The following is a 6063-nucleotide window of genomic DNA, read 5'->3' as shown; positions in this document are numbered from 1 at the left end:
ATATTTATTTATTTATTTATTTTAGAGGGAGTCTTACTCTGTTGCCCAGGCTGGAGTGCAATGGCGCAATCTCGGATCACTGCAACCTCTGCCTCCTGGGTTCAAGTGATTCTCCTGCCTCAGCCTCCAGAGTGGCTGGGATTATAGGCGCCCACCACCACGCCTGGCTAATTTTTGCATTTTTAGTAGAGATGGGGTTTCACCATGTTAGCCAGGATGGTCTCAATCTCCTGACCTCATGATACGCCCGCCTCGGCCTCCCAAAGTCCTGGGATTACAGGGATGAGCCACCACACCCAGCCTATTTTTTATTTTTTAACTCAGAGTCTCACTCTGTTGCCTAGGCTGGAGTGGAGTGGTGCAATCTTGGCTCACTGTAACCTCTGCTTCCTGGGTTCAAGCGATTCTCCTGCCTCAGCCTTCTGAGTAGCTGGGATGACAGGTGCCTGCCACCATGCCTGGCTTTTTTTTTCTTTTTACTTTTTAAATTTTTTTGAGCCAGAGTCTTGCTCTGTCACCCAGGCTGGAGTGCAGTGGCGCGATCTCGATACACTGCAACCTCCGCCTCCTGGGTTCAAGTGATTCTCCTGCCTCAGCCTCTCGAGTAGCTGGGATTATAGGCATGCACCATGTCCGGCTAATTTTTGTATTTTTAGTAAAGACGAGATTTCACCATGTTGGCCAGGCTGGTCTTGAACTCCTGACTTCAGGTGAACCACCTACCTTAGCCTCCCAAAGTGCTGGGATTATAGGCGTGAGCCACCGCACTTGGCTGCCTGGCAAATTTTTGTATTTTTTGGTAGAGACAGAATTTCACCATGTTGGCCAGGCTGGTCTCAAACTCCTGACCCCAAGTGATCCGCCTGCCTCGGCCTCCCAGAGTGCTGGGATTACAGGTGTGAGCCACTGTGCCCAGCCTTATCTTGTTTTATTGAAGAGGAAACTGGATCTCAAAGAAGTTAGTTATCTTACTTCAGTTAGTAATGGCACAGGCAGAACTGTGTCTAGTCCTGATGACCCGATTATGGGCTCTTAGCCATCACACAATGTTCATTCCTGATGGAATCTGTAAGGGTGGATACCAGAACTATAGTAAGTTTACAGGTGATCTGTATCCCTTCTTCATATTTTTCTATACTTGTTTTTTCCCCAAGAAGCATGTATTAATTTTATATTAGGAAAAAAAAGTTGTTCCACTTGTCCATCTATCCACTAGGCATAACCAAAAGAGTGGGGACTCAATTGAGGAAGGTTGCCCACAGCTGTTTTGGGAGCCCCTGAATCCCAGAATCTCTCAGAACTTGGTTAAGAGCAGGAAGGTTTGGGGGACCCCAGGCTCAGATGATGATGGCAGGAAGATGATGTCCAGGTAGGATGTTAGGATTGTGACTGTTAGCACAGGCAGCAAGGGCTGAGATGGAAGACAAAGCTTCTCTGCAAATGCAATGGTATGACGTCTTTTCCTTCTCGATTCTTGTGTTGCACAGACCGTAAAAATGCCTCAAGGTCTGAGGCTGGCTGGGTTAATTGATGCCACCTTTCCCAAAATGTGTTTGGCTTTGGACCTGTGACAACAATCACATTTTCATCCAGAAAGAACAGGCAGACTTATCTTAGATGACCCAGCCTCATACTTCTCAGAGTGGGTTTCTGTCCCTGCAGGGTCTAGTTAGGAGGAAAGAGATGCTGTGACAACTTCTTGACTAATTCCTTCAGATCCATAAGATCCTTGTCCCCCCAACCCTCCAGTTGCCAGTAAACACTATATTAGGGCAAGAAACCAGCACTCCTGGTACAAAGTAAAAACCCAAGAGAATATCCTTCTTCCACGGAAATACACACTAAAGTGTGTAGGGGCAAACGAACAAAATGAATGAGTTGACATTCTCAAACAGTTCAGAAAAAAAATACGCACCTGTGTGTGTGTGTGACACACACAGAGAGAAAGCAAATGAGGCGAGGTGTCAACTGGAAAATCTGGGTGAAGGGCAAATGTGAGTTCCTTGTGCTATTCTTGCAACTCTTCTGCAAATTTAAAATCATATCAAAGTAAAAAGTTTCCAAAAAAAATAAAAAGTTTCAAAAAAAAAAAAGTATATGTATGCCGAATTAACTAAAGTGCTCAGAGGAGACGCTAAGCAAAGGATCCAAGTCCTTTTCTTGTGTTAAATCAATGCAAGAACTTGAGAAAATTACGATCACCCCATTCTTCCCATGGTTCACTGTGGACTCTCTTAAGCTTCCCGGTATGGAAAATATCCTGCTCGGAAGAGAGCTTTGATCAGAAAAATGCAATAAATGCCTGGAGCCAGAGATCTGAATCTTTGCAAGGGACTGTAGGAGATAACACAGAAAAGGAAACTTGAGTACCTCCCCATGGGAAGGCCAAGGCAGGGTCAACATGGAGAAAATCTGAAAGCCTGCAGGCCACACTTTCCAGAGCAGTGGGGGGCTGGAAGGTGGCACAGGCAAGTAAGGCACAGCCCTGCTGTTAGGGGTTTATAGTTTAATAGGAGAGAGAAATGACACCAGGCAACTGGGTCATTTGGGGTAGAAAATGCCCCAAATGGGGTAGAAAATGCTCAGGGTAAGAGGAGGGTCACAGAAGAAATCCTCCAGGGGCTGAGAGCAGGGAGAGGAATTTCTGACGTAGACTGGGATGAAGACAGAGAGGCAGATACAGCAATACCCTGCACTGTAGCCCCATGATAAGTTCTCTTTCTGCTTAAGCCAGCCAGCTGGCTCATCACAACCAAAAGTGTGAATCCTCCCCTGCAGTGGGGGCAGTTTTTGTACAGTGCAGGCACACACACAGCGAGCTCCCTCTCGCCTCAACCATTTCTTTTGCCTGAAATGTCCTCTTCCTGATGTGCTTTCCAAATGCTGTTCTTCCACCAGGCCTAGCTCCAGCCAGCATGAAACCACTCATTCACACCTGACATGTTCCCGCCTTCCCCTTGCAATGCCTTTCTGTTATATCCCCAATAAGCCCAAATCTTTCCAGTCTTCGAGGCCTGCCTCCAATGTCTCATCCCCTTTCAGTTTCTCAGGCTGCTTTCTGGAGAAGTCATTTAATTCCGAGTCAGTGCAAACCATCGATATAACTTGGTTGTTCAAACTTTTTTTTTTGAGACAGGGTCTCCTGTTGCCCAGGCTGGAGTGCAGTAGTGTGACCATGGCTCACTGCAGCCTCAACCTCCCGGGCTCAAGTGATTCTCCTGCCTCAGCCGTCCAAGTAGCTGGGACTACAGGCATGTGCCACCACACCCAGCTCATTTTAAGTTTTTTGGTACAGACAGGGTCTCATTATGTTGCCCAGGCTGATCTAGAACTTCTGGGCTCAAGCCATCCTCCTGCCTCAGCCTCCCAAAGTGTAAGATTACAGGTGTGAGCCACTGTGCCCGGCCACATGGGAGCCATTCTTGAAAGCCCTGAGGGCACTTGGCATGGAAGGCAAGCTTGTCACATGACAAGGACAACTAAGGGAGCCAAGCTCGTTGGGCCTTATGCCAGCTTGGAGAGGTACAGTCCAGAGGAGTCTCATAAAAGCAGGAGTTGAGTTCTGGGTAGCACAGCAATTAGAACTAGGACCAATGCAGCTATGAAACACTAGAAAACAGATTTAGGAACACTTAACATTATGAAATGCTGCCACGTGCGGTGGCATGCTACCAGTTGCAAGAGGGAGTCAGATGAAACTGGGGAAGTTGTATAAAGATTTGCTTTGGCTTAGATCAGACGCTCCTAAATGTCCAACCATTAGTGCAATCTCCAGTGGGCTAGGGTGACCTGAGGAAAATAAGGCCATAGCCCTAAAGCTGGTCCATTTAAAGGACTTTTCCTTTCTTGATAACAGTCCATATGCAAAGGGCTCTGAAAACCAAGTTTTTTTTTTTTTTTTTTTGGTTTGGTATAAAAACTCATTTTGCAGAAAACTCTGACCTGAACTGACATAGTTATTTATAGCCTTTACTTATTCCACTTAGTTGAATATTCACATGGTTCACTGGAAATTTTGCATTTTAAAATGAAGTGTTACATTCACCATATTAACCTTTCAAAAATGTAAATACATTGCAATTCCAAAATACATCTGGCCTCCAGGGTTTCATAAGAAACTGTGGATTAGGTGTATCCTTTTTTGTTGTTGCTGTTAGTTTTTATTTCATAATCATAAGCTTAACTCTGCAATCCAGCTAGGCATGAAAGGAATAAGGAAAACATGGAACCCAAAGGGAACTGCAGTGAAAGCACAGATTCTAGGATACTGCGAGCAAATGGGGTGGAGGGATGCTCCCCTGAGCTACAGAAGAAATGGTCTGGTGGTTAAGATAAAACACAAGTCAAACTTAGTAGAGCTGTCCACAGTCAGCAATGGTGATCTTCTTGCTGGTCTTGCCATTCCTGGACCCAAAGCGCTCCATGGCCTCCACAATATTCATGCCTTCACCATGCCAAAGGCCACATGCTTGCCATCCAACCACTCAGTCTTGGCAGGGCACATGAAAACTGGGAACCACTTGTGTTGGGTGCAGCATTTGCCATGGACAGGATGCCAGGACCTGTATGCTTCAGGATGAAGTTCTTGCAATCAAATTTCTCCCTGTAGATGGACGTGCCACCAGTGCCATTATGGCATGTGAAGTCACCACCCTGACATACAAACCCTGGAATAATTCTGTGAAAGCAGGAACCCTTACACCCAAATCTTTTCTCTCCAGTGCTCAGAGCATGAAAGTTCTCTGTTGTCTTTGGAAACTTGTCTGCAAACAGCTCGAAGGAGATGTGGCCCAAGGGCTTGTCGTTGACAGCAATATCGAAGACCATGGTGGGGTTGACCATGGCTGGTAATACGGGGCTCCCAGTGGCAGCAGCATCTGCAAACCTGGTGTATCCTATTTTTCAAATATTGTAATGGCCTTTCTTTAATTAAATGGTGAGTTAATAGTAGCGTTTGGTATGTTTTTTACATTAAAAACTGTTATAGCTTGGTGATATGGTTTGAATACTGCTTGTTTGTCCCACCAAGTCATGGTGAAACCTGATCCCCAATGTGACAATGTTGGGAGGAGAAGCCTAGTGGGAGGTTCTTGGGTCATGGGGGTGGATCCTTCACGAATGGCTTGGTGCCTTTCTTGCCATAGTGATTGAGTTCTTGCTCTGAGGAAACTGGATTAGTTCTCACAGGAATCAATTAGTTCTGGGGAGAGTGGGTTGTTATGAAGCCAGGGCGTGCCTTGGGTTTTGCCTCTCTTTGCAGGTGTCTGCTTTCCCTTTGACCTTCATGTTGTGACCTAGCATGTGGCCCTCACCAGAAGCAAGAATATGCTGGTGCCATGCTCCTTGGACTTCCCAGCCTGCAGAACTGTGAGCTAAATAAACCTCTTTTCTTTTTTTTTTTTTGAGACAGAGTCTAGCTCTGTTGCCCAGGCTGGAGTGCACTGGTGTGATCTCTGCTCCCTGCAAGCTCCACCTCCCAGGTTCATGCCATTCTCCTGCCTCAGCCTCCTGAGTAGATGGGACTACAGACGCCTGCCACCACACCCGGCTAATTTTTTTTTGTATTTTTAGTAGAGACCGGGTTTCACCCTGTTAGTCAGGATGGTCTCGATCTCCTGACCTCATGATCCACCTGCCGTGGCCTCCCAAAGTGCTGGGATTATAGGCGTGAGCCACCGCATCTGGCAATAAACCTCTTTTCTTTATAAATTACTCAGTCCCAGGTATTCTGTTAAAGCAATACAACATGGACTAAGACATTCAGTAAAATAAAATGTTTGGCAACCCTGAGTCTAGCTCCAAAATTTCTGGAACATTTTATTGGTCTGTGAAGTCCAACCCCAGCATAAGGCACCTCTAGTGCTTTAGAATTCTAGGCTTAATTAGACCAGAGGTTGCCAGTTGGTAGCCCCACTGACTAAACTGGGCCTGCAGGTGTGTTTTGCTTGCCTCACACAGGGCCTTCTTCCCCCTTTTTAATCTGGAAAGTGAACATAAAGTCCAGTTTCCAGTTTCTGGTTTTTTGTTTGTTTGTTTGTTTTTTTGAGACAGACTCTCATTCTG

The 6063-nt window shown here is 46.0% G+C and overlaps 1 pseudogene; it reads right to left on the bottom strand.

Moving 5' to 3' along the window:
• Nucleotides 1–4137: 4137 nt before the first annotated feature.
• LOC134758056 (peptidyl-prolyl cis-trans isomerase A-like) lies at nt 4138–4857 on the bottom strand (annotated as a pseudogene).
• Nucleotides 4858–6063: the final 1206 nt, after the last annotated feature.

The sequence above is a fragment of the Gorilla gorilla genome, chromosome 2, assembly GCF_029281585.2.
Source record: "Gorilla gorilla gorilla isolate KB3781 chromosome 2, NHGRI_mGorGor1-v2.1_pri, whole genome shotgun sequence".
Classification (NCBI taxonomy): domain Eukaryota; kingdom Metazoa; phylum Chordata; class Mammalia; order Primates; family Hominidae; genus Gorilla; species Gorilla gorilla.
Note: the sequence above shows the minus strand (reverse complement) of the source record. Positions and strands in the feature narration are given on the sequence as shown.